At 39.1% G+C, this 26,048-nt stretch overlaps 2 long non-coding RNA genes across 2 annotated transcripts; both read right to left on the reverse strand.

Moving 5' to 3' along the window:
• Positions 1–8,436: 8,436 nt before the first annotated feature.
• On the reverse strand, positions 8,437–10,677 carry LOC116449418. The gene is made up of 2 exons (XR_004242376.1): positions 9,740–10,677; positions 8,437–9,310 (listed from the first exon to the last, which is right to left on the reverse strand). It is a non-coding gene; the product is annotated as an uncharacterized LOC116449418 (long non-coding RNA).
• A 125-nt stretch (positions 10,678–10,802) lies between these two features.
• Positions 10,803–24,904, reverse strand: LOC116449161. Its single transcript, XR_004242258.1, has 3 exons — positions 24,697–24,904; positions 16,904–16,975; positions 10,803–11,966 (listed from the first exon to the last, which is right to left on the reverse strand). It is a non-coding gene; the product is annotated as an uncharacterized LOC116449161 (long non-coding RNA).
• Between the last annotated feature and the right edge of the window lie 1,144 nt (positions 24,905–26,048).

Genomic DNA, 26,048 nt, shown 5'->3' on the forward strand with positions numbered 1-26,048 from the left:
TCTCTTTGAGGCTTTTCAAGGCCCCTCACCTGCATCACTGCTTTGAGATGCTGCTTACACTTCTGCCTCTGCCCCACAGAAAATATTCTTTTTTTTCCTCCCCTGGGGAAAATGTCAAAGGGCTTTGTGATAAACAAGTGTGGGTGGGAGCCTGAGGCTCTCCTCCTCGCTCCCAAGATACAGCCCAAATCCATAGCCAGCTCCCATGCAAAATTGAAAACATATTATTAAAATATTTTTGCAGGCTGCATCTGCTTTCAACACCCAACAAACTTGCTCCTGCCCTGATACTGCTGCCTACTGATGTGTTTCAGCTTTAGATAGAAATCATTCTAGGGAAGAAGGGCCAGCAAGGTTAATGACTGCTTTGATTATTCAGGTTGGGTATGGATGGAGTTAAGGAACTTTGTGTGATGGTGAGGTCTCTTTGCATGTACTTTCACATCCAGTTTTAATAAATAAACAAGCTCAGCCTGTGGTAATAGACAAGTTCATTACTGCAAAGAGAACTGTCACATGAAAACTTTAGTGACTCTTCCAAGACCATGCAGCACCTTCAGCAACATTTATTGGGTTGCTTATTCTTACTGATGCTGTTTGATGTCTTTGGGAGGGCTGGAGGGTTTCTGTCCTAGGGTAACTCTGACATTAAACAGGCCTGGACTTCTAAATCTGTTCATGATCCAACTAAAACCTTGCAATGACAGATTTTGTTTCTGTAGCTCTCCTTCTTAGACATATTCCACTGAGTCTAAACATAACAGTCAATTTTTCCAGTTGCCCAGGCAGTGGTACAATTATTAGAAAGTTATTAATTCCAGAACCACTGTACCAAAATTATTTTTAAGAGTTATTGACCTATGCAAATGTACATTGTCAGCTTGGATTCCGTATGGGTATTGAATATGCAGTATGTATTTTCTAAACCATGTTGACTGAATTTCATAGTCAGCTTGGAACTGGAAAAATGCCAGGAGGTGTTGTTAAAGTGTACAGGACATCACAGTGTCATTTTCAAAGTTTTCTACAACTTCTGCTATTTACATAATTATATGTGAGCTTTTTTTTGGTGCTGCTTCTTTTATTATTTATGTAGTAATTAAAGTTGATACCTCCTTAAGTGCAGTTTGAGAACATTGTAAATAAAAAAGTACATAGAAGTCCAGTCCAACAGTCCCTCTCACTAACAGCTCCTCTTACTGCTGAAATGAAAATGATGTCATCTGGACAGTTGTAATTAAAAATCTCCTTTGATGTTCTTTGTCAAGAAAAATAACAAATTTTAAACACGAGATGAAATGCAGCAGGGGGAAAACAGGATAAAGCTGATGTCATCATTCTAACAAAACATCCAAGTTTATGTATGCTTCCCACACAAACTCAGGAATGGGAAATGGATTTTTCCCCACATCCTAGATACTTGAGGCTGGCCCTACTTCAGTTGGGAGGTTGGACTTGCCCTCCCTACCAAGCTAACTATTCCTATTCTAGTCCCCTTCTCAGTACACTCGAAAATGGCTGGAAACTGCAGGATAAGGAAGGATTTCCATGACTAAAGCACCTTTCCCACAGTAAGGAGTTCTTTTGCTCCATGACTCTACAATTTAATTTGGTTTGTTCCCACCCAGGTTCTCTTGCAGAAATGGGGTGAGTGCAGAGGCCACGGTGGCACGTTGTGCCATAGCAATTGTAGCAGGCAGTCAACTGGGATCCCGCTTCCAGGGGTCATAAAATAGGGAATGTTGGCCTACAAACCAGTCACAAGCTGGAAGTACTTGTACCATGATTTAAATTGCTGCTTAAATTCCTAGACCAAGTTTCAGAATGAAGATACACTTGCTGAGAAAAAGCCTCCTCTGCTCAGGATCAGACTGTCAAAGAAATGGCTGTGAGCAAACAGTGAGCAGGTGACTGCCACAGGTAATGTGATTGAGTGGATTTATACATTTTGTTCATTATGGGTGTTTTCCCACAATGTTGAAGAATCTCAGCCATGTCAACCCCCTTTTACAGAGTCTTTCCTTAAATGCTGAGGTCTTGATATTCACAAATTCACAAATTCAGAAGGACAACTACAGCTAAAGATAGAGCAAAGCCAGCAAGTAAGAGCAGTCTCACTGTTGCCTAAATTAACAAAAGAAATACCTCACAGAAATACACTTCTTGTCTTTTTTTCCTCCTCAGAGCAAGACAAGGGAGAGCTCAGTTTGTTCTCTTACTCTGGATTTGCACAAGGGTAAGTAACTCTAGTAACATCACTTGAGTTATTCTGGCATGAACCCAGCATAAGCAAAAGCAAAATTTAGTCCCTTGTTTGTTCTTTACAAGGCGCCTGACCCTTAGAAGCATCAGCCTTTTTGGAAACAATCCTGTAGCCTTCAAGATAAGAAGGCAAAAAGATCTGACATAAAAAATGCAAGTATGCCAAGTAAAGCTGGTATTGCTTTACATTTTACTGACATGAAAAGATGCTGAAGCAAAACAAAAAACCCAAACCTGTATGTGGCCTAGAAAGAAAACACTCTTGGTGGTTGTATTCTAATATTGAAACTGTTGCTCCATTACTTTTGGGCAAACTGCCTTCTTTTCTTTTTTCTTAATGGAGACCACAGTTCTTGCCTAACTGCTTCATGGAAGGATTAAGACTTTTGATAGCTATTTTAAATTGCTGGATTTTTTGATAGGTAAGAAAACATCTCTCTCTGAAGCTTCTTGAAGCATAGCTGTTGCAAGAATAGCAATGCAGTCATCCTGTGTGTCATGGCAAGCTCAGCACAGGCTACGTTACATATTTTGTAGTCTAAAAGTAGCACAAAGCTTGTTGGTTTTGAAGTAAGGACTCGAAGAGGGAGAGAGGGACAAGTGGACTTCCTTTTGTAAAGACTTCTCCCCATGGTGCCAATCATGGCCTCAAATTCCTTTTCCAGCTTACTCTCTTGAGCAGATTTCTTTATGAAACAAATAGGAAGAGACAGCAATGGCACCAGTGATGGATGAAGCATAAATGATCCACAAAGCCTTCCTGTTTCTTCCTGTTTCTCCCTGGGGATTGAGCTCATTGACAAAGTCTGAATTTGCATTCACAGTCATATTCCATTTGTGGGGCTTGAGAACATCAGTCATGTGATGTAACATCAGATCTTTTTTCTTCCTCTTTTTTCAAAGGAAACAGGACTAATTTGGTAACTGTCATGGTTCTGACTGCAATCACTCATCTAAGTGCTTATTTGAGCTTATTTAGTCATTTGGACCCAAACTTCCCAAGTTTGTCAGTGTACAGAAACCGTCTCTGGAATGCAGACATTGTCTCACATGTGGATCTCCTGCTAGAACTGAAACTGCAGAGATCAGTGGCCACAATTAAAAGAACAGTACCAGTTTCCTTCATCATCTCAACTGTTTTGTGCATTTCTTTGTAGAGATACATTTTACTGATATTTTGGCTAAAAAAAAAAAAAAATCCTACAGAAACAGTAGAAACTCACTATTAGCAGAATCTAGTCATTAAAAATAAATTTAAAATTGGTCTTTCAAAAAAGTGCAAGAAATACTTAGATTGAGAAAAACAGCACACCTGAACATCCCAGAGACACAGGAGAAAACACAGCTTCCTAATTTCATTTACCTCACCACTGTAAATTCTCCTCCTCAGACACTGACAAAGCATTCTGGTTCCTGCTGCTCCACGGTTCAGAGATGCACAGAGCAGCCCTGGTACAGCACAGCACCATTGACACATACCTGCAGCATTGGAAAATGCAACAACTTCAGGACTCAGACAGCATCAATAAGCTTTCTGCAGAGTTTTCCCCATACTGTGACAGTGACATCTCTATTTGTGGACATCAAGGTAAGAAGTCATTATGGAGCATTACTCTGTACACACCAAAGTGCAGTTCAGCACTAATGAACTGGTTCTTGTCTCACTAAAGGGTTCTGAGCTACAATCAAATAAAAAATCAAGCGAATTTCTTTAAGGGCAGCTCATTAATGCTGTTAAATTTCACTGCCTAAAAGTCCCCAGCACTCTGCAGCACATGATGGCTCTGCATTACACTGCATCTGCTATAATTTAATCAGAAAACACAAAGGAAGCAAGAAGATAATGGTCCATTTTAGTAGCTGTTCAAGATGTCTTGATAAACACTGCCATGTTTCAATAAGTTCCTCAGCACAGCTCTTGACTGCACTTACTGGAACCTTCTCAGTTTTCAGCTGGCAGTATCTTCTAGCCTTACAGTCCCTCATAAAAAGCTCACAGCCCTGCCCAATAAGGCATTCTTCCCTTATCCCATATCATCAATACCATTCAAGCCTCTGAAGCTGCCATATAGTAGTGATTTAGCATCTGGTGATAAATGGAAGGCAATGACACCAATAAGTCATTGAGTTTCTTCCTTTACAGTTATTTATGTGAAGCACTTGTAGGCTCTTACAACAGTAAGCTCTACACAAACACATTTTTTAATCATTGGAATCAAAATATTTTTGAGACAGAAGTCTTTTGCTTTCTTTGTCACACTTTTCAGAATCTCAGCATATCACAAGACAGCCTCCCTCAAGAAGGCAAAGTTGGAAGTGAACAGATGAAATAACTGATGGAAGATCGTAACTGTACCAGAAGAAGACCAGACACTTTGTGAGATCAGCTGTTTCCTTCAGATTTTCACCTCTCTATGGTGCAGTTAAGGTCAGAGTAGATCACTTTCCAGTCCTGAAAAGTCATATGTACACACATGCTATTATAAAGGCAGAGACAGGCAACAGAAACACAGCTATATTAAAATATTAAATAGCTATAAACATCCAAAGAAGCTGGAAAGAAGTAATCAAGCACAGGATGTGTGCAGTGGCCGCACCTCGCCCAAATCACGCTGGGCCAGCTCAATGCTCACACAGCAGCCAAATATCTAATTTTAAGGAAAGATGCACACTTGCTCCTAAAAAAACCCTGGTCTTGCCACAAATCTTTAGTTATGAATAAATAGAGAAGTTACTGAGAGTTTCAACTAGCATTTGTATGGCCCCACAAGGATTTCTACGAAAACCATTATCTGATAATAGTACCAACATGTAAAACCTGTGTTTTAAGGAAGGATGATTGTTCTCAGAAATAACTTAGCTAAGGGCTAAAATAGATTATTTTCTACGGTAGCAATTAGTGAAATCTTGCTAAAATGTTCCAGTATTCTGAAGTCTAACCAGAAGAGACTAAGAACTACTGACAATACACCTAAAACATAATGATGTCACAGTCAAGCCACTACACCTCATAGCATTAAAGACCACATAGCCTCATACAACTTTACTCTAGTAAGACTACAAATCATTGCATCTCTCAACCTTCTCTCTACTTGGCTACATTTCTGTAGGGAATTTTGGTTCCCTATCCCCCTCCCACAATCAACCAGATGAAATATTTACTGTTGGAGCCATCAGAATTATGAATTAATATATTTGTGTAATTTCCAAAAACTGTAACACTCACAGAATACTGCAGCAGAATCCATGTCAGAATTAGGTGTGACTGTAACCAAGCTGGAAGCTCAAAGCAGGTTGCAGATCCACTTAAGTCTCCCCAGGCTGATGCTGGCTCCATACAAAAAACATCATTAAAATTAGGTTTTTAAAAAGTTGATACATAAACAAGCAATAGCGCATAGAGCAGAATTAAATGTGCTTCTAAACAACACTAACAGCTTTCTCCACACAATCCCCAACCCCCCCCCCCGCCAGAAGGAGACAGAGATAAAAGACAACAAAAGCTTCAGGAAAGATTCTGATCTAAATCATTCCTGTATGCACAGCTTATAAGTTAATAGATCTATTTTTATACCTTTGAGAAGAGGAAAAATAGATGAAGGATTTAAGTATTTTTACAAAATGCTAGCAATAAATGGCTTTTTATCAATTGTGTTTGCATTATCATTTTTTGTCCCTCTCCAATTCTCAGAGATTTTAAATATAGGGTTGAGTTAGTAACTTCTAATTGCAATTGTTTTGGATAATGTTTCACACACTGATACTTCACAGCATAAGAGTTGTGCTTTCTGACTTCCAAGGTTTACATGAGCAATGGGTGAAACACCATTGTTTTGTGTGCTCAAATCCATTACAGTACAGGAAGATTAAAACAGGCAACTGAAAAGATGATGTGCCTCTCTAATACATAGCTAAATAAAACTAGAAGTAACCCCACACTCAATGCCCACTTTCCAAATATTGCTATTTGCTCATCTGTTCTTGAAATCCAAGTCTTACTCACCAACTGGAGGAGAGATTTTGTTTTTCTCCACAGAACGTAAGCCCATGTAAGAAAGTTTTAATGCTTTAAACTTTTGCGCTGTGGTAATCCTAAAAATAAATAGTACATTTTGTAACAGCTTGTAGTCTTATGACAGGAGATGGAACTCACCAGGAGATTCGAAGCAGAGTCATTTGAAATACTTTTCTGTTGTTCCAAACCAACACTTCATCTTTTCAAGCAATTCTTTGGGTTGTGATGCTTCAGACTTCAAAATGAGTGTCAGTCCTGCCAGTACCTCGGGTTGGAACCTTCCACCATTCACAGGTGGAGCAAACTGGTACTGGTTGCTTTACTTCACCTTTACACACACTGATTTTCACAAGGCCTTGAATTAAAGTCAGGCCTTCCCTTTTCCCCTTCGGTGACAGAGAAAAACATCTCCTCATTCCAGGTAGCCTTAGGGCAAGAGAGTGAAATTTGTCCTTCCTACACAACACGTGCTGTTAATGATTATCTAGAGATGTACTTTTTTCCTAACACCATATATTGAAAGATCATGACAACTAATAGCACCTGAGAAAGCCTTTAAGGTTGGTATTGTATCTAGTTGAGCCAGACTTTTTTTTTTATGTCTTACCATTACCAAACAGACCTCAGCACTTTTCCCCATGGATCTGTGATCTTCTCCTTCCCATCTCTGGAGTAACTACTAACAGACCCTAACTTAAGTGATGCTCTGGCCTCTGCACTGGATCAGAAAGCAGAGACACAGATTTTCTGGCATTTTCTGGACATGGATGACTCCTCTGACTCAATTTCACTTCCATTAATTACTGCCTACTTCCTCATACTCATCTACAGCTGAAATTGGAGAAGGAGCTTTCTACAATCTTTGAACCACCGAACAACAACGCATTACCAATGGTTTCTTCTCAGGCAGTTTATTTCACCAGTAATTCACCAATACCTACTAAATGTACCTCTTCAGCGTTTGGACATTCCCTTTATGTCCATCTGCCTTTTGTGAAATGACAAGCAAAGAGTGAAGCTGACACAAACAGCCCATTGCCTCGAGACACCAGCAGCCTGGGTTGGCCTGTAATTTGTATTCTTGCACTGTTACTGCAGGATGATTGCATAGCTATTTACCATGCCATAAAAAGGTACAAGAGACCAAGCCCTGCCCTTCTTGGTCAGTGCTGACCCTGTAATTTGTGGTAGAAACAATCCTGGGCTAGCAGGAGGGGTGTGATGGGCCATGTTTAGGTGTTCTGCGCGTGCCAATAAAGCGGAGCGGATGGAAACGTCACCGTGCAGGGGAGGGGAAGGGCTGCTGGCACAGCTCGGCCCTGCCAAACCTGCCAGCTCATTAATCTGTGCTCTCAGCTCTGCTCCAAAGGCTTGTTGTTTTCTCCACAGTTATTCTGCATTTAAACACGGCCTTGCCATGCACCACAGCACCAGGGACTGTTCAGTGTCACAGAGCCTTAGCTGCTCTAAGGGAAGGGAGGTTCTAAGGCATTTAATTCAGCCTAAGCATTAGCATAGTTCCTAGAAATACTTACAGAGAGCTGAAAGCTAAGCACAAAGACTTTTCTTAAAGAACAGGTTTCATAACTAATTCAAGATGCTTTCTAAAGTAATAGAAAAAATTAATGAAGCAAACAAGTAATGAAGCAATAGAAATAAGTAATGAGGGGCAATTTAAATGTACCTAGAGATGATTCCTGTTTCAAATAAATTAATGACCTTCCAATCACACATCCTTTTATTCATCCATGATTATAACTTTTTATTTTCTTCTTTCTTTGCTATTCTATTTCTTCAAACCTTGAAAAATTAGTTGAAGGTGTTGGCAGCTGAAATTAAATAGAAATTGCATGAAATTGCACATCAAGCCATCAAATATATGGGACAAATAGATACAAGTTAATGCAGTTAAACCAAAGGTAAAATCTGTCTAGAATTCTTTTATTTTTAGTATTTTCATCTTTCTTTATTGTGTGCTTCCCTAAACAAATAAAAATAGCAAAAAAGGGTGTATGACTCTACAAAGAAAATACAATAACACAAAATACACAGCTATCCTAACTGAGGAAATGAATTGAACAGAAAGGCAATTTATGAAGGAAGTTAAAAGGCACTAAAAAAATGTCTGCTGGAAAAAAACAGACTGTGAAGAGGCAGAAAAGAGTTCCATAAACTTTATTCTGTGTCTGTGCAGAGATCACTGAAGTAGAATTTAGTCAGGAAATGGAGTTGCAATCATTTTCTCAGCTATCTCTCATATTAAACACACCTATAACATGACCAAAAAAATGTTCAGAGCTGAGGAGAGAGTATTTGGTTTCTAATAAGTCCATGCTTCCTATCGTGTTATAATCAAGGCATTGTCAGCAATAACACAGGGCAGAATCCAGAAAACAGAATTGGATTTTCCATTCCCGTAACCTTCAGGAAAAACAGCTGATAGCCTCAGAGAGTCACAAGCCATGTATTTTTGCTACATTATTGCTTATTACCATCATTAAGTACATAAAGTCTGTTCAGGGGGGGGAAAAAAAAAAACCTATGGAAAGGACAAGGGTGTCAGACCATAAAGTACAAGCAAGCAGTTTGCTTCAGGGCAGGAAAGGGAGGGAGAATGCATGAGAACGGTAAAGCTTATTCCATTGGAAATGTAAACACAGCCCAAAATGAAGGGTGGTTAATTCTGGTCCATAGTGATCCTTTAAAAAGGTAGGCCATGGTTTTTAAAGTATCAGTATCAATTTGCATATGCTTAAATCAGAAGCTAAACTCTCCTGAAGTACTGGAGACCTAAGACAATACCCCAACATGGCTGAAAAAGCTCCAAATGTTTGAGAACTGTTCTTCTGCTAGGCAGGTGTTCAACTGTACTGAAGTTTGTTGCCTTTTTTTCAAAGAAGCACTTTGAACACACCACTCACAATATTCTCTTTGCTTCTTTTCAAAGTAAACTTTGTTTCCCCAGGCAGTTGGTCTTTCAGGCTTTGTAGTCTTTAATTGCATTTTAAGCACATATTCGCTCTGTGATGCTCTCTGTGGTGAAACAGAATGCACATCATGAGATGTTCCCACTATATATAAAGAAATGCTGTGCTAATATAACCCACTGATTAGTGCCTCCACAAACAGCAAGAGGCTGTTCTCTAATGCTAAGGGAAAAGACAGGAAGAGAACAACTGTATGACTGTATAACAGAGATCTTGCAGAAAGACATTAAGCCTCTTCACAGCACTCTTGAAATAGAAAATTCAGTCACAAAGAAGACAAGACATGGTTTTTAGATACTCTGAAAACAAAAGGTATTTTTGCTTGTGCATTTAGAGCTATTTGCTATTCCTACCTCCCTATCAGCTTCTCATCAAAGACTGCCTACACAAATGCTTGATAACAATAGGATCACAGCGATATGAGTATTCATCATTCCAGCTCAACAGGAAACCAAAGTATGATATTAAGCAGTACCTGCAGCCTGAGTTCTGCACTCAGAGTGTCTGGCTCAACACTGTAACAGCTTCAGCCCAGGTACTCCTAGTTCACACCTTTGGAGAAGTACAACTCAATCCATGGTTCAAACTAGAACCTTTGCTAATAACTCGTATTTTATGCATCTGCATTGTCAGGCCAGCAGGGAGGCACAGCCAGTAGAAAATATCTGTGTATGAAAAATACCATGGTGAAATAAACTGTGGCATACAAGAATTGAGTTAATCTGAAATCCCAAAACAACTTCATTTCCTATAGAAGGATCTTGGAAAGATAAGTCTGCAGAGAATAAGGAGTTAAGCCTTCATTAATATTTCTGAAGTGGCCTTAGAAAGGGACCTCCAGAACAGGGGTTAATCTGGCCTCTGTCAATTAGCTCTCACTCTGTCATAATGAACCACCTTCCACCAGAGAAACTGTCCCTGCCTGACAGTATAATACAGCTACAACATACCCAGTGACACAAGAAATGAAATGGTATTTCATTACAAGCAGCTGAACTTTTCTCAGAATCCACTCTGATGGGTGACTTAATTCCCTTAAATATTTATCTAATAATGAAGGAGCAACAATTTGATTCTCCAGCAGCTCTGGAGATAGTTTTCTGGTGACTGAATGAAAATACAGTGAGAGTCTTCTGAGAAAAATGGAAACTGAAACAATACCATGAATGCTCTGTAAAGTTTCATGACACATTAGCAGCAAAGTCAGTTTGAACTGGGTCATCTGTTGTGTCCACGTGTGGCAATGAACTAACACCAGAACAACTCCAGCTGTGCTGTAAAGCAGATCAGTAAAAAGACCAAGTGTTTGTTTTGCTTTTTGGTTTTGTTTGGGTTGTTTTTTTTCAAAGAAACACACACAGTTTTTGTGGTGGTTTCAACAATCTAGGGTAGATCAGTACTACACAAACACCAACACAGGAATGGCTGCTGAACTGTGGGGAGGGCAAGCAAGTGAACTGTCAGGACAGGTCTGCCAACCAAACCACTGGGTCATGAAATTACTCTTCTCAGCAAAAACTGGTATTATTACATGAAAGGCATAAACTAGATAATAATATTTTTCAAAATGATGGACATTAAATGCTGTCTCGCTCAACATCTCTTCTGTTGTAACAGAGAGGATAAGTCTTTCCTTTCAGTTTATAGAGAAGACTGGGAACTGGAATGGATTCTGGAGGTATGATGTCCTAGGTCATGCAAAAGAGGGAAAGTAAGAGGGTTTTTACTGTTTCTAACAGGTAAAACCCCTTTCTAGCTGAGATTTTTTTATCTTGGCTGCACATCATTTGCAATTTGTAGAAATCTAATTTAAGGGGATAAGTATAAGCACAGCACAAAATATATCTCATTTTATAACAAATCTCACAACCTTTGCTGCCCAAGTCCACAGCCTCACCTGATTAGAAACTACAGAACTTGCTACATCATGTCTGATTTTGTGAAAGTCAATATTCTCAGCAGAAATTGGGATAAAAAGCACCAGCTCATCCCCACACTCTCACTAGACCTCTGAAAATGACAGACTCCACTTTACTCACCAACAAATCACCCCTGTGAATTTGGTATTATGAAAAGTTACCAACACTCCAATAATTTCTTAATTCCTAGCTTTAAAATGCCCAAAGTAACCATTTCACTAATTGTGTGGTCTGAGGGCCAAAAGACATAGTGCTTCCCCTTGGTTTTGCTTTTACCTCCATGTCTCCAGCTAATAGTGTTGTTGAATGTGGTTAGTGACAATGGCACTTTATCTCAAAAAACTATAATTTAAAAGCACCATTGTGTTTTTCATGTTCTTCCCACTTCTAGGGATGGATTTCTGTGGAGAGCAGAACTGAAAACTGCTTTCATTTTGTTAATCAGCAACATTAGGGCCAAAGGAGAGCTTATGACACTCCAGAAAAGACATTAATTTCTCTGAAAGTTTAGGTTTGGTTCTATGTTTGCATGTGTGTCCCTCAGGTGGGGCTAATTTCTATCCTTTCTTACTGTACATACCTGTATTAGTAATTTTCAGTCTTGCCCTGCTCATATTTTGATAGCAAGCAGCTGCATTATCACAAAAATATCTCTCCAGAGAGATACAGGGGAGAGAAGAGGTCACCATGAATCCAAAAGAAAATGAAGGCACAGAAATATCTCTTCTTGGAATCCTCAAGTACAGGCCTTCAGCAGAGATGATGGGGAAGTCTTCCTTTCACCTATTAACAGCATGAAGAGTATCAAATGTTTTGTTTCAGCTACTTTGGAACGAAAGGAAAGTTAAGAGCAAGAGACAAATACTCTCACCCAGATTTAAGCTGTCAGAATGGAAATGAAGAGAAGAAATCGAATATAATACTCTGTGATATCATATGACACTCAAGCTTCAACCAACTCCCTTCAGAGATACTGTTAGGCAGAGTAAAGGCTCCCTTGTCTTCCTCTTTTCCATTTACACATCCCAAGATTTGCTGTGAAAGGAAACACCAATATTTTCCTCCAAATCTTTAGGGAGAAACAGCTTCATGTTTTTGCAGCTGCACTTGCCAGAACGCTGTTCCCACCAGTCCCTTGGCTCTTTCCTCAAATGTCCCATAGTTCAGATTCCTTCAAGGGTAACTGTCAAATCCTCATATTAGTCCCCAGGACACAGAGACATAATCCCTGTCTTTAAAGACTTCAAATTATTTTCCCATTTTGCAGTTGGTACAGCTCCTTCTATGTAACGCTGCCAAAAAAACCCAACACAGCACAGTGACCAAACCAAAAAATTGGATTTTTTTCCTGTTTTTTTTTGTTTTGCTTTGGATTTTTTTTTTATTTATTTCAGGACCCAGAAGCTGTCAAAGGCATACACAATCTGTTGAAAGCAGCAGTTGGGACACACGCCTTGAATTTAGAAGTTGCCCACCTGGATCTGTGTTGGAGGTTTTTAGAAGTTCCTTCACAAAGCCCAGAGCATCAGAACAAGGCTCAGCAGCAGAGAACACTTTGCTTTGTTCTCCTTGGCAATGTTAGCATGTTTATCCTGTCAGTGCTCACAGAACAGCCTGGCAGTGTTCCTCCCAGAAGACCAAACCTCGTTAAAGACAGCAGAAAGACAAAACAGCCCCCTAGGCCAGGTATCTCACAGGTATCTTTTGCTTGACTCTGCCCACACAAGCAATCAAATCTAGTAAAAGGTTAAGAAAAGGAATAAAATGGGTAAGAATTAAAGGTGGGAGTAGGAATATTACAAGATGATAGCAAGTAAGACACAACTCTACTTCAGTTCTTTCCCCTTGTAGCTACTCCAAAAATTAAAGGACTGAGAAAAAATACCTGCTACCCCTGCACATGAAGTTAACTAGGGTTAATCTCTAATGCCTGCCTAACACACTTACACCTGTGCAGACACACTGACATCTAAAAAAGACTTGTTTACTGTGCTGACTTGCACTGTACATAGTTTTGTGAAAAATAATTCGTATTTTTCAGCAATTAGGACTACACACTACAATGCTATGCAAAGAACAATAATGTTCTTCACCGCAGGTCTGTTCTGTTGGAAATTAAAAACAGTTGGAAGCACTCAGCCTCCAGATTGTGCTGAAGTCTTTTAGAAGCTCTCACTGGCTAACACCTGCCGTAGAAGTAACAGTTTAAAAATCAAAGAAGCCTCGGTTGCCTCCACAGCATTGACCTGCACGTGGATGTGGTTCAGTAGCACAGTGCACAGGATGTGCTGGCAACCACAAAGCAGGTGCCAGACAGGAATACTGCTCCTGAGGCAGAGAACTTCCCTCAGTTCCCTTCACAGGTACTGCAACCAAAATAGTGCCCTCAGTATTTATAGCCCCATAAAGCACTCCAAAGGGTTTAGTCATCAGTGTGTGACGATGGACACACCCCTCAAGGGCTAAAAACGAAAATCTGTTCAGGACTCCTGACCCGGATCTGCGGAGTGATGCACCTACTCTCCATCAGCAGGGATGTTTTATTAGCTTCAGGTTTCCCTGCGGTTATTTACCCAGTGACATCTGAGCCCTCCTTAACGACATGCCTCGAGCAAAGCTAATGATTATGTGATTAATCTGCATAACCCTTGACTCGGAACAACTCTTGTCAACTCTTGACAAGAGCAGTTCACAAAACTGCCTTCCCAGCCCCTCCAACATACAGCAAGTCATGCAAAATAAATTCTTAAGAGGCAGCAGGGCAAGGTCATTTGAGACCTTCACATCACTTAATTCCAAGTGTATGTATATTCATCCACCCAACACAGCAGAAAATGCCTTTGCTTTCTTCCAAAGGAAAGTGGAACAAGCAAGTGATATTTGCTTTAAATAAATGGCAGCAGGTGACATACCTGGAAAAACATACCAAAATTAAAGTTCAAATGGTAATGAAGATTGAGTTTTATATGGAATCATTTACCAAACCATGTTTTAGCAGAATCAAAAGGCTTAAAAAAATAAAAATAAAATCACCACAAACCAAAAATCCCACCTGGTGGAATCCCTCAACCCATTTTTAAGCTTTTCCATAAAACTCATGTGGGACTTCTCAGATTGTTACCAGCACAGACTGGATTAATCTGAGCTCTTCACTGTTCTTTGAAAGGGCACACCAAGATAAGATTTCCAAGAAATCACAGCTGGTGTGTTCACAAATGAACAACCAAAGCACATATGAAAAGAAAGATTCCTTTTAATCCCCTCCATGGTATCTATTTCCTTCTTTGTTAATGAAAAACACAGAATGCAGTTCTCAGCTTTTATAAAAATGTATACACCATGCCTAAAACTGATGGTATCAGAAACTCCACTGCTTAGCTGCAATTAACTGTGATTTCCACTGCCCAAAATCATCTTGAGGATAAGTGCTCCACATCCTGTTTTGATTGCCTTGCCTGCTTCTGTTTCTGTGCCCATGGATAAAGAACACAGAAGAGAACCATGAAGAAAAGCAAGAAAAATCCAAAACAAGTTACAACTAAGAAAACAGAGTCATCATCTATTTCCCTAGAATATTCACATTTTTCTTTTGCTTCTCATGCTGTAGAAAATGATTAAAGTAGAACTAAAGAAAGCAGCATGTAATTTGCAGCAGTTGTATTAACAAAAAAAATGCTTATTTCTAAGCACCTCTCTTTACCCAACCACTACTTCCACACAGTGGTACTGCAGAACAGCTTTAAACCAGGACAGTAGAATGGAAAAGTACATAATATAACTAAGGATTGCCCCAAAACCTCTTGATTACTTTCCTAGACACGGCTTTCTTCAAGAGTATCTTTGCAGAAGCCCCCAAGATAAAGAGGTCTGTGTTTAACTTCTCTTGTACAAGATGTAGGATAAGGTGATACAGCACCAGAAAGGCACATAATTGGTATACTAAATACATTTTCTGGCAACTCACCTCAAACGGAAAGAGAAACAGAGTAAGAACATAAATGGGCAAAGCCCATTCCTTTCTGGAGATCAGTTCTGATGTTATTTCTAAAGGGTCAAACTGCTTAACCATATGAATTTGTATTTTTACTGCTGACAGATGAAGCTAACATCACTTACAAAGAAGACTTGAGAATCCACTTTCAGGTATTTATTTTCATAAACCATTTAGCCAGAAGGTTGTTGCACTGAATTTGCAACTGTGCAGAAAGATCCAGACAATATTTAAGTTTGAATCCCTTTCTAGCCTGCACGTAACCTAAATGCATTTTATAAAAATTTATTAGTTTTTAACCAAATATCTTCTTGCTACTTAATTCTGATACACACATTTAAATTTTAGTTGCCATCCAAGAAAACTGAATTTTTATTCAGCAATGAACTCTCTTTGAACTCATAACATCCAGAGAGGTTTTTGGGCTATTGCTCCACTCAGAACAGTGTCAAAAGGGAACAGACTTAAAGAATCTTTTCCCACAAGGTGTGTCCCTTCCCGGGCTGTCATCTGACAGACACATGAAAAACACCCAGTGACCACAGAATAGAATAGCTTAAGGGACAAAGGTGACAGCTGTACAAACATATTTTCAATGCCAGGTTTATGTAGGGCAGTGAAATGCTTGGTTCTTAATCTTCTGAAGCCATCATATATAAAGTCTCCCCAACTGTTTCCAAGAAAAATCAAAGGCTTAGAGCTCCAAAATGAGACTTCACAGAAAAGTCAAACATCTTGGAAAATGAACAAGTCAGATTTTGCCTGTGGCAAATTTTACAGAAACCTCTTGACGCTGCCTGAAAGGCTGGTTTGGTTTTGCTTTGAGTTTCTACCTCTTGGCTCTTGCTTGAGAATGCTTGGGCAGATCTCAGTTTTAGCCTTCAAATTACAAAGTGTCCGTGGTGTGTTTGACACGGCTCCAGGACAGCGATGTCACACAGGCTGCCCTGAGCTGCACAACGTCCTGGCTCCGTCCTCTGCCAGGACACGGCCTGCCACTCCTCTCCTACAGGGATTCAGAGCAGAGGGAAGAGAGGAAAAATGTAACCTAGAGGGGTGAAGCTTTGCCTGGGACACAAGGGAAAATAAATTCATTACAAAAACCAGAAGGAATTAATTTAGTGCACAAAAGGGGACTCCCTTTGGTACCTGGCACCTCCAATAATAAAGAAATACCTGAGGAATTAGAACCAGGTGAGGCCAAAAAAGACCCTGATTTCCTTGTTCATCAGTGATGGGTGTTAACATTTTGCCTACAGCAAGATTGATTTGGAAGCCAGTTGCTTAAAAGGATCTACAAGTAAGAGGAGGGATTTTTCATCCATCTGAATAGAAACCAACATCATCCTCCTACACTTATTTCCCTTAAAGAGCTCCAGGTTGTCTGTGAACTCAGCTACAGGAGTCAACAGAACTGGAGCAAAAACTCCTGGTGCCTTCCACTGAAACCAGTCCATGACAATTCATTCAGTTTTACTGAGGCTGATGCAAACAACAAGAGCAGCACAGCACAGGACCACAACTCTATGGCTCTACTACTGGCTTTTCCTGATACTGTTTTAGGCAGTGCAATTCATTTAATAAGGAAAAACACATCGACTTGAACAGAAAACAAGGTACACAGCTGAGCTGGTCAGGAATTCTTTGATGAAATACCAAATAAGACTTTTAACCTGATGTGGGAAAAAACTCGGCTGAAGGAATAAACAAAATGTAAATACCAACTTACCTGATACTAACAGGTGTTTTCCTGTAGTTGTCACATTGCTTGCATTGCTCCTGAGTCACAGTATGAAAATCCCTTACCAGAAGAATCAGGTCAATAGGAGTATCCACATGAGACCAGGAACATTAAAAAGAGGAAAAAAAAATATTTACACCTGAGTCAGCATCAACCAGACTGAATCACTGTCAGACAAATAAGGAAGTTAGAAAACTCTCTCTGACGGGTATTTTGTTTGGGAATTTCCTCTTCCATATAACTTGAGATATTTTAAATCAGTTTTTGTTGCAGAAGCTGATTAAAGGAACAATGAGGGGAAATCAAATGTTCCTCAAAATTAAGTATTATATTAATAACGTTAGATGACAGTGTTCTCTAAATCCAGTCTCCTGACTGTTGACATATATAGTGATAAATTGCTTCCACAATTTTTTGATACATAACAATGCATTTATGAACATACATGGCTAGCATAGTTTGCCCAGCATGCACATTATAATATTATTTGGGTTTTTCACATTAATGCACTCTCAAGTCAAGTATTGAAGCTGGAGACAGAAGGATTCACCCCAGTGAAACCACAAGAGAGGAGAATCAGGACAGTAACCGTGCTCAGTTATCTGTGAGGAATGCTGGTATATAACTTGCATTATATTTTATCCCATTTACTGTGAAAGCATTAGAGGACTCTAATCCCAATTGCCATAAACGTGTCTTTGCTTTAGTTGATGCTCACGTTTATCCTCTACATATTAGACTAAAATACATGTTTTTCTCTTCACTCAGTGGTTCATCCCTTTGGCTCAGCACTTGACCTCTTTACAGCTTAAAGAGGTCTTCAAGTAAGAGGAGGGATTTTTCACCCATCTGAATAGAAACCAACATCTTCCTCCATTACTTATTTTACCTTGAAGATCTCCAGGTTGTCTGTGAACTCGACTACAGGAGTCAACACAACTGGAGCAAAAACTCCTGCTGCCTTCCACTGAAACCAGTCCAGGACAATTCATGGGTTTTCAGTCAGTTTTTTAGTGGTTTTTAGAAGTGGTTTTCAAAAGCGGTTGCTCTGCATTGATGAAATCAAAGGATGGAACTGTCCTAACATCACTAAAACTCCTCCATCACCTTCAGCATCTTAAATCTACATTTTGGTCTCTGGTCCACTGGACTGTACAGAGCTCTAGTTCTACACATTAGAAAACCCCCATTTGGTCATGACATTTTGCTCCTAAGTTTTTATGGCAATAATTAAAAGTAATTTTCAATGCCATTGAGTTCATTTCATTAAAATTAAGTACTTCTAATCAAATACATTAATCCCTCTTGAACAAGTGTGTCTGTGCACAGGAACAGAAGAAAATACAAGGCTTTCATGGCAATTTAGGCAGATGGAATACAGAAAATATAGTTATTAATTTTAATCTGACTGAAGTTCACAGAGCATTTCTGCCAATCCTCAACACTGAAGGGAAAGAATAAATAATTTCCCTACTGACTTCTGCTTCAATAGGATATAGAAAACAGATGAAAATATTGCTTTTTATAATCACTGGGCTAATCAAACATTTCTGGCAGACTCTGTAGCAAGTGAAGGACTACAAAAGAATATTTTAGTCTTCTTTGAAAAGTGTATGAGTGAGAAGAAATGAGATTTTTAGTGACTCACTAGATACTTGTGTAACATTAAGTGAATTTTGTCTAGGCAACACTTAGGAAAAAGAATGCTTTTGTTATTCCAAACCTTTATCTTTTAAATGGAAGTATGAGAAATATCCATCATTCACACTCAATTTATTCTTGAAGAATCCTAGAGCTGCACTTCCAGTACTAAGGAGTCTAAAGTGAGCAAATGGACAGATCACAAGTAATGAAAAGAAAAAAGGAACCTCTGAGTTCCATCTGAAAGCCTTTCCATGTAAAAGACCCAATGATTTGCATTAGTGATGTCCAAGCCTGTGATGTTACTGCAGAATATTCTGAGCTTTAAAATTTTTCCCTCTGAAAGAAATTACTTCCTTTCCTGGAAGAAGCATTTCAAATACCCAGCCAGCAAAATCCATTATACAAGGGCCATAAAGGTACTCTCAGATCATTCTGGCTTGAGCTGCATTTTCTCTGCCCTGGTCTATAGATTTATCCCAAATCTCTCTCTACACCCTTATGAAGATATTGATGCAGACTTAACTTCTCACTTGCCTCCCTCACCCATTATGGTCAGTCATCTGTTCTCTTACCAAAGGGCATCCTTCCCTTTTTATTTGTGTGAGCCTCTTCTAAAGAGATTTTCATCTCAAATTCCAAAAGCTTTAATATTAACCTGCCCACTCCATGCCATTCATTACCTTCGTTACTCAGCCAAACATTCTACTTTCCTGCCCCCTTACAGTTGTCACATCTTTTCAAGTCACAAGATTTCAATTTACATGGGATTGGGTGAAAAGGGCTCCTTTCAGGCACAACTATGGGAAAAACATAAACAGTGGCAGATTTTTTCCTCTCAAAAACTCAGGTGTCAAATTCAAATGATCACATGAGAACGTCACAAGAAGTTTCTAGCTAACACATCTGCAGGATAAAAGTTGACCCAAACACACTCCATAGATTCAGAAAATAAAGAAGTCCCTGCTTTTCATACTTTTTAAAGATAATTTTGTTCTAGTATTGGTTTCCAATAATTTGAACAGTAAAATTATCATCTGTGATGTTGTGCTTGTTTCAAGCAGAACTTTCAGTCATTTGGCAATAGCCAAGTACCACAGGGAAGAATCACATCATAAAAATATGACCTGCCACACATGTGTAAAGGCTCACTAAGTTTGAATGTAACATCATTAAACATCCTGATTTTTTTTCCCCTTTGCTATTTCAAATGTATTTCTTTTGCTTACATTAAAGCACAAATAGAAAATTAAAGGGTCCACATGAGTGGTTAGGAAACTAAGTGTACTCTGCAAAGAACATAATAGGATTAGGAAAACAGTAGCATTTCTTGTTAAGTAGGGAGCAAGGAGACTGTTTATGAGGTTTGGGGGTTACTTGATCTCTTCAGGAAAGCGTCTTAGAGAGCAGCAGCTGATCACAAGTGGAAGGCGCGGGGCACAAGGGCACATAAAACATGCCCTGAGCACAAGAAGGAGCAATTCATTCCTTTCATCTCTTCTGTGCCCTACTAAAAGGGGAGATTAATATTTCAACAACTATTGCAAATTGACTAAAGGAAAATATTTTATCCCATTCTGCAAAACTTTACTCAGTAACTAAGGAAAAAAGCCAGTAACAGAGTCACCAAAAGTTTGGTAAAGAACAGAGGACAAGGCAAGGAAGCACAATAATATGAATGCAAAAGGATTTTCACATTTAAATGAGATTCAGCCTCATGAATCATTAACATTTCCATCTCACAAGGACAAGTTATCTCAAGACATCTATCTAACTGCTTTGATGTTCTTTAAAGGGGACATAAATACAATTCCTTCTATTACATTGCTGCTGTAACAAGCTTGGTGTGGTTTCATTTTTTCTTGTTTGAGGTTTGTTTTTTTGTTGTTTGGGGGATTTTTAACCACTGTAGTTACATTTTCAACAACTACACAAAGCAGCTTTCCATTCAGAGAAAACAGCAGAATTTTAAGCCTAAATCAGTCTGTGAGACAAAGATAAACATCTTCTGCTTCATGATGGAAATCATTCTGATTTTGCAATTGATGATTAGTAAAGCTACAAGCCAAGTGATGAAACCTGACACCCTGGACAAGCACCAGCTCCTGACAGAGTAGACAAACTTCAGCAGCCATGGAACTGAATCCTGCACTGTGTTTCCATTTGCCATTCAACTTCCTTGTGGATAAAAGCACTACATGGATTGTAATACATGCCTGAGCACCACTGGTTTAGATCATTTTCTACAAAGCATCTCATTTTAGATGTTTCACTTATAATGCAAATAAACAACAAAAGAAGGTCACTAACACATGACCTTTTGTCTAAAGAGAGTGTTTGCCCTTGTCAAGAACTGCATTCCTTCAAATGCCCTGGGGACTCTCTGCATGAATGATTTTGCATCTGAAGTTCCTTACCTGTACTTCACCTATGTCTGAGCTAACAAAACACCAAAGCTCTGTAAGTTACTCTCGATTTCAACACTCGGAAGTGAAGTTTGCAGCTGTGCTGGGCTGTGACAGAGCACACTGTTGCTCTTTATCCTGGTTTTCCCCAGTGTAGAAGGGTTTTGTTCCTCTCTGAGGAATGATAACCCCGAAAGCTAAGCCTGAGCACTTGCTTCCAGCTCTTCACCTGAGGGCTCTGCAATGCTGTCAAAAACGGGTTTTAAACACTGCCACAGTAGCAGCATCTCTTCCTTAGAGGTCTGCTTTTCAAACTCTCTCCTGTATCATGTAGCTGCTGGATTTCAAGCCTGGAAACCCTGATATTTCAGGACCCCACCTAACACTGACTGAATTTTACCAGAACTCCTTTGGGGACAGCAAGTGGTCCAGGACACAGTTTGAAATAACCAAAGTTATAAGTGACAGATCTTTTGTTAGTAATACGCTGATGACAAGAGGGCAGAGACCTGAACACCCTCTCCATTCTTGCACTGTACAACATTTAACAGACTTCACTAATAAAAGCAGATTATAACAATTAAATATATGTAATCCTTTTCATGAAAATATAATCAGAAAACGTTACATTATTTTATGCTATTTATGCAAAGATCCCCCATATGTAGCAAGCTATTCTGAAATGCAAGTTTATTGGAAACCAGACACAGCACATCCTGCAAGCCTGGACTCTGTGGATGAACACTCCCCAACAGCAGCAGCCCCAAACTGGAGCAATTTGAGCCATCACAGGCCCAAATGTGGTTTCTTTATCTTTTCAGTTCATTCTACTTGCCCTGCAGCTGAACTTAACCTATTAATATATAACAGTAAGGAAAGATTTCCTCTGGAGACAGCAATGCACTTAAAACAATAGGTAGCTGGTATTATTTTCATCTTACAGCAAAAGCAACATAACAGCTCTCCTGGTCTCCAAACACCTCATCCTTTAGAGCACATTCCATTTTACTGGGATCACAGGAGACAATTTCTCCCAAATCAGGCACAACATTGGTGCAAACCAGCACCTTCCTCATCTGCAGCATTAAATAAAACATGAATCAGAATCTCAAAAAGCAACAGGCTGCTTCTCTCAAGTATGTTGTGAAGTACCAAAAATTTCTACAGAACACGGCAGAAACATGATGTGAAGACATAAGAAACCAGCACAAGCACACCAGTTAAACTGCTGCTTTGGTCAAGTTAATTAACAGTCTTAATGATCCTACCGAAGTCAGAATGGTGAGAAACATACAGACCTACTGGTTTTAGACTCTGGGGAAAATACTCTTTTACAGAAAGGTTTGGGGCTTGATGTGGGTGTATTAGCCACAACCAGTCCCCAGGGACAACAATACAAACAATTCCTCTCATCATTTGAGCTGCACCATTATTCTTACACTGACGTGACACTCTCCCTACAATCCCACCCCCCCTCACTAATAAATGCTTAGATAAAAACTCCCACCATCTCCACCAACCAGGACCACTTCCTCATTACTGTGCTAACAGCACACTGAGCTGGAGAATCAAGAAAAGATGAGCACAACCTTTTCAATCTATTCCATGTGACAACTAAGAAAATCCTCTCTACCAGTCTATGCCAGGAAGATGACAATTAACCTATCCTGGACAGCAGTCACGCACATCAATCAGAATTGTCAAGCAAAACAAAGTGGTGCCCAGTTCAGAGCTGCACTGGCCTCGGGCAGGCAGCTTTCCTGCTTCTCTGGATCACAGAGAAACTTTCAGCACCTTGCAGAGTGAAACTTGAAACTGAGGCAATGATGGACAGTTTTAAACACCCACGCCTGAAAGTCACGACCATCATTCGTGCTCATTCGCACGTACCTGGCAATAAGGCAGATTTTCAATAGAAATCTCTGTAACATTGGGGTGCCTCTGTGCTGTGGGATAATAAGTTCTTAAAAGTATCAATTTGAATGCTCTCTGCAAAGTAGATTTATCAGTCTACATCAGCTTCTCTTCACAATAACACTATACTGCAGATGTCACCTAAGTCTATTAGCTGTATTAACATTTACATCACATATTTCAATATCACTGATTCATCTAGTTTCTCAGAAAAAGGTACCTGCTTCTGAAATTTGAGCCAAGACTTACAGCCCATGTGATATTTCCAAGATCTGAACAACAGCTTTGTACTCACAAGAAACGTAAAATGATCTGGAACGACTCTTCATCACTCACAAGACAAGTTAAGACGCAAAATTGTAATTGCACGTTGTCAAGTGAAAAAAAAAGCTTTATCCTAGAGTTTCTTTAGGGGTTTTTTTGCCGTGGGGTTGGGGGGTTTTTTTTGAGTTTTTAAATGTTTTTATTTTCCTGAACTATCTTCAATGATGTATTTTTAGAACTGTCTTTTAATGAAGCCATAAAGAAGAAAGAAGAGTACATTTCCTGGCAACAAATCACTACCTGGCAGGACTCAATTTACTGAGGTTTTTTCAATTGCTTAAACCAAAACGTACATGACTCATTTTATCAAAACTAGAATTACTATTATTAAAAAGGAGATTAACGTGATAATTATCCCTGATGCCCAAGTAAGTGTCCCTCAATCTGCAGAGATGTTTAAAAGCTGAAAGAGCTATCAGTGAGATTGTCCTGAGTAGAACAACACTGAACTAAAATTCCATTACAGTCTTGTTCACTTGTTCAAAGTGGCCCAAACCAACTGTTATTCATTAAAACCAACCCTGCCCCTTTAATATGCCAATAACTTGGAACATTTCCAGAATTTCTGCCTATCTTTGATTGTAAAACAAACAGGCAAAAAAAAAAAGGAATTCTGAAAATCTCCAACACATCACCACAGTTATTTGGTGCCACAAATGTGACTTCATGTCAAGGATATGCAGCACTTCTTGCTCTGTGCAGACTCCATGCTCTAAATTAAAACACACCCAGGCTCAGTATTGTGGACAAATACGAATGTTTAAATGATCAAATTCAACATATAGAGACCACAAGGTATACCAGAGCTACAGGCAGTGGCTTAGGCATATACTTAGTCCTATGTTTTACAATAACCTGCCAAATATTTAATGTCTTGGCATTTGATGCGTACTGCCAGGCTTTTGAATTAATGTGAATTCAAGTAGGTGGAATATATAGTTCCAGGGGAATTCCATTATAACTTATCATAAATGAATCTTACCACCTACTATACCATCAAGTTCCTGTTGTGCCTACGGATTAGTTCTCAAGTATTCAATTTGTTTCCTATTAAAGCATCTGAACTCTGAAATTGTACATTTTCTAAAACTTGAAAGGCACTCATAAGGAACTCACTTGATAAAAATCAGTCATATTCTTGCATTTTTAGCTCATGGTGACTGTACTCATGTCCTGTTTTTATTAGGATATTTTGTCAGTTAGTAATTATTTGTACATCTCCCCTGATTAAATAAAGGGCTAATAATCCAAAATACAAATTTATGAAAAATAATTTGATTTAAATATCACAGTATTAGAAAATATGAAAACCAGCTTGTATAAAGAATATATTTATAGTCAAATAATATTCCCTAGAGCACACACAATTTCTTCTCTGAATATCTTGACATTTCGTCTTCAGTTTTGGCAAAGAGGAAAAAAAAAAACAACCCAGAAACAAACCCAAAATCAAAACACCACTGACAATCTGTATATGTTGATTCAAATTAAACTCACCCAGGCCTTGCTAGAGAGCACTCAGGATGGATTCCTTCATCCACTTCAAAACAGTTCTCCCATTTTGGCACAAGCACAGACCTTTACTAACTGATTTACAGATTAACATGGCAATGAAAATAATAAAAGCTTTTCTCAGCAGCCTTCATTTCTCCTGAAAGCTGGTAGGGTGAGGTTAAAGTAATGCAATGTGAAAAGGAGCCACACAAGTCCCTGGCCGTCCTGGCAATATTCATCAGAGGCACTGTCTAGCAGGAATTCAGGAGTTAAATATTTTGACTTTGACAGGAACATCTGTTTAAGCCATCTGCACATTTCCCTTGTGACCATTTGTCCACCAGAAGCTGGGCTAAAGCTAAAGGTATTTTGTATATCAAAAAATACCTGTCAAAGAAGGAGAAAAGAAGAACAGAATAAAAGGAAAAGACAAGGATAAAAGGGAAGAGGAACACAGAAGCATCCAAACAATAATAGAAGGAATATCCAACAGAAGGATATTTCCAAAAAGACAAAACCAGCAGGAAAAGTCTCAGAGAAGAAAATGAGAAAGTAAAGAAGAGGTGAATCCAAGCTGGAGCATTTGGACCCATGTGCAAACGAAACCAGTTGAAAGCACATGACTCCCTGGGAGCAGACCCCAGGGCTTGAGTCTCCATTTGTTTATTTTTTCCTGGAAATAAAATAGGTTTCAGTTCAGATTAGGATGACATTGAAGCTTTTTGCTGTATTACTATAATTCCATCATTCACTGCAAGATCACAAGCCCATCAAACAAGTTTTCCATTTCAAAAGGTGAATTCTTGTTACATCCAATACAAGAATCAGGACTCAAGGAATAAAATCTTTTCAATATGAGATACAAGGTGGATGTGATTATTTCTTTTTTTTTTTTTTTTTAAATTGAGACTTAAATGGTTTTGAACAGGAAGAGCAAGTCAAAATCCTTTCTTCCTCCTATCTCCACCCACCTGGAGTCAGAACTCAGTTCATGAGAAACACACGCTGGATCCTGAAAACATTCACTATTTAGGACAAGTTTGGTGTTTACAGCTGGTGGATGAAATGCAGCAGTCAGCCCTTTGAGCAGCTCAGAGACCCACACACGAGTGCATTTAACTTCAAAGAAAGCATTGCAGGGTATGTGAGTACATGGATGGCTCTACTTTAGCACTCACAAACATCAGACTTAAACTCACGTGTATTTGCAGGTGCTCAAAAAGTAATAGGCTAAATGTAATTTAACCCAGCTGCACGTGTGACTGAAACCCAGTTCATTGTAGGTCAGGCTCTTTCCTACTTGTCCGAACCACCATAACAGCTCCAGCTGCCAAAAAGAACAAATTTTGCTGCCT

This window comes from Corvus moneduloides, chromosome 11, assembly GCF_009650955.1.
Source record: "Corvus moneduloides isolate bCorMon1 chromosome 11, bCorMon1.pri, whole genome shotgun sequence".
NCBI lineage: Eukaryota > Metazoa > Chordata > Aves > Passeriformes > Corvidae > Corvus > Corvus moneduloides.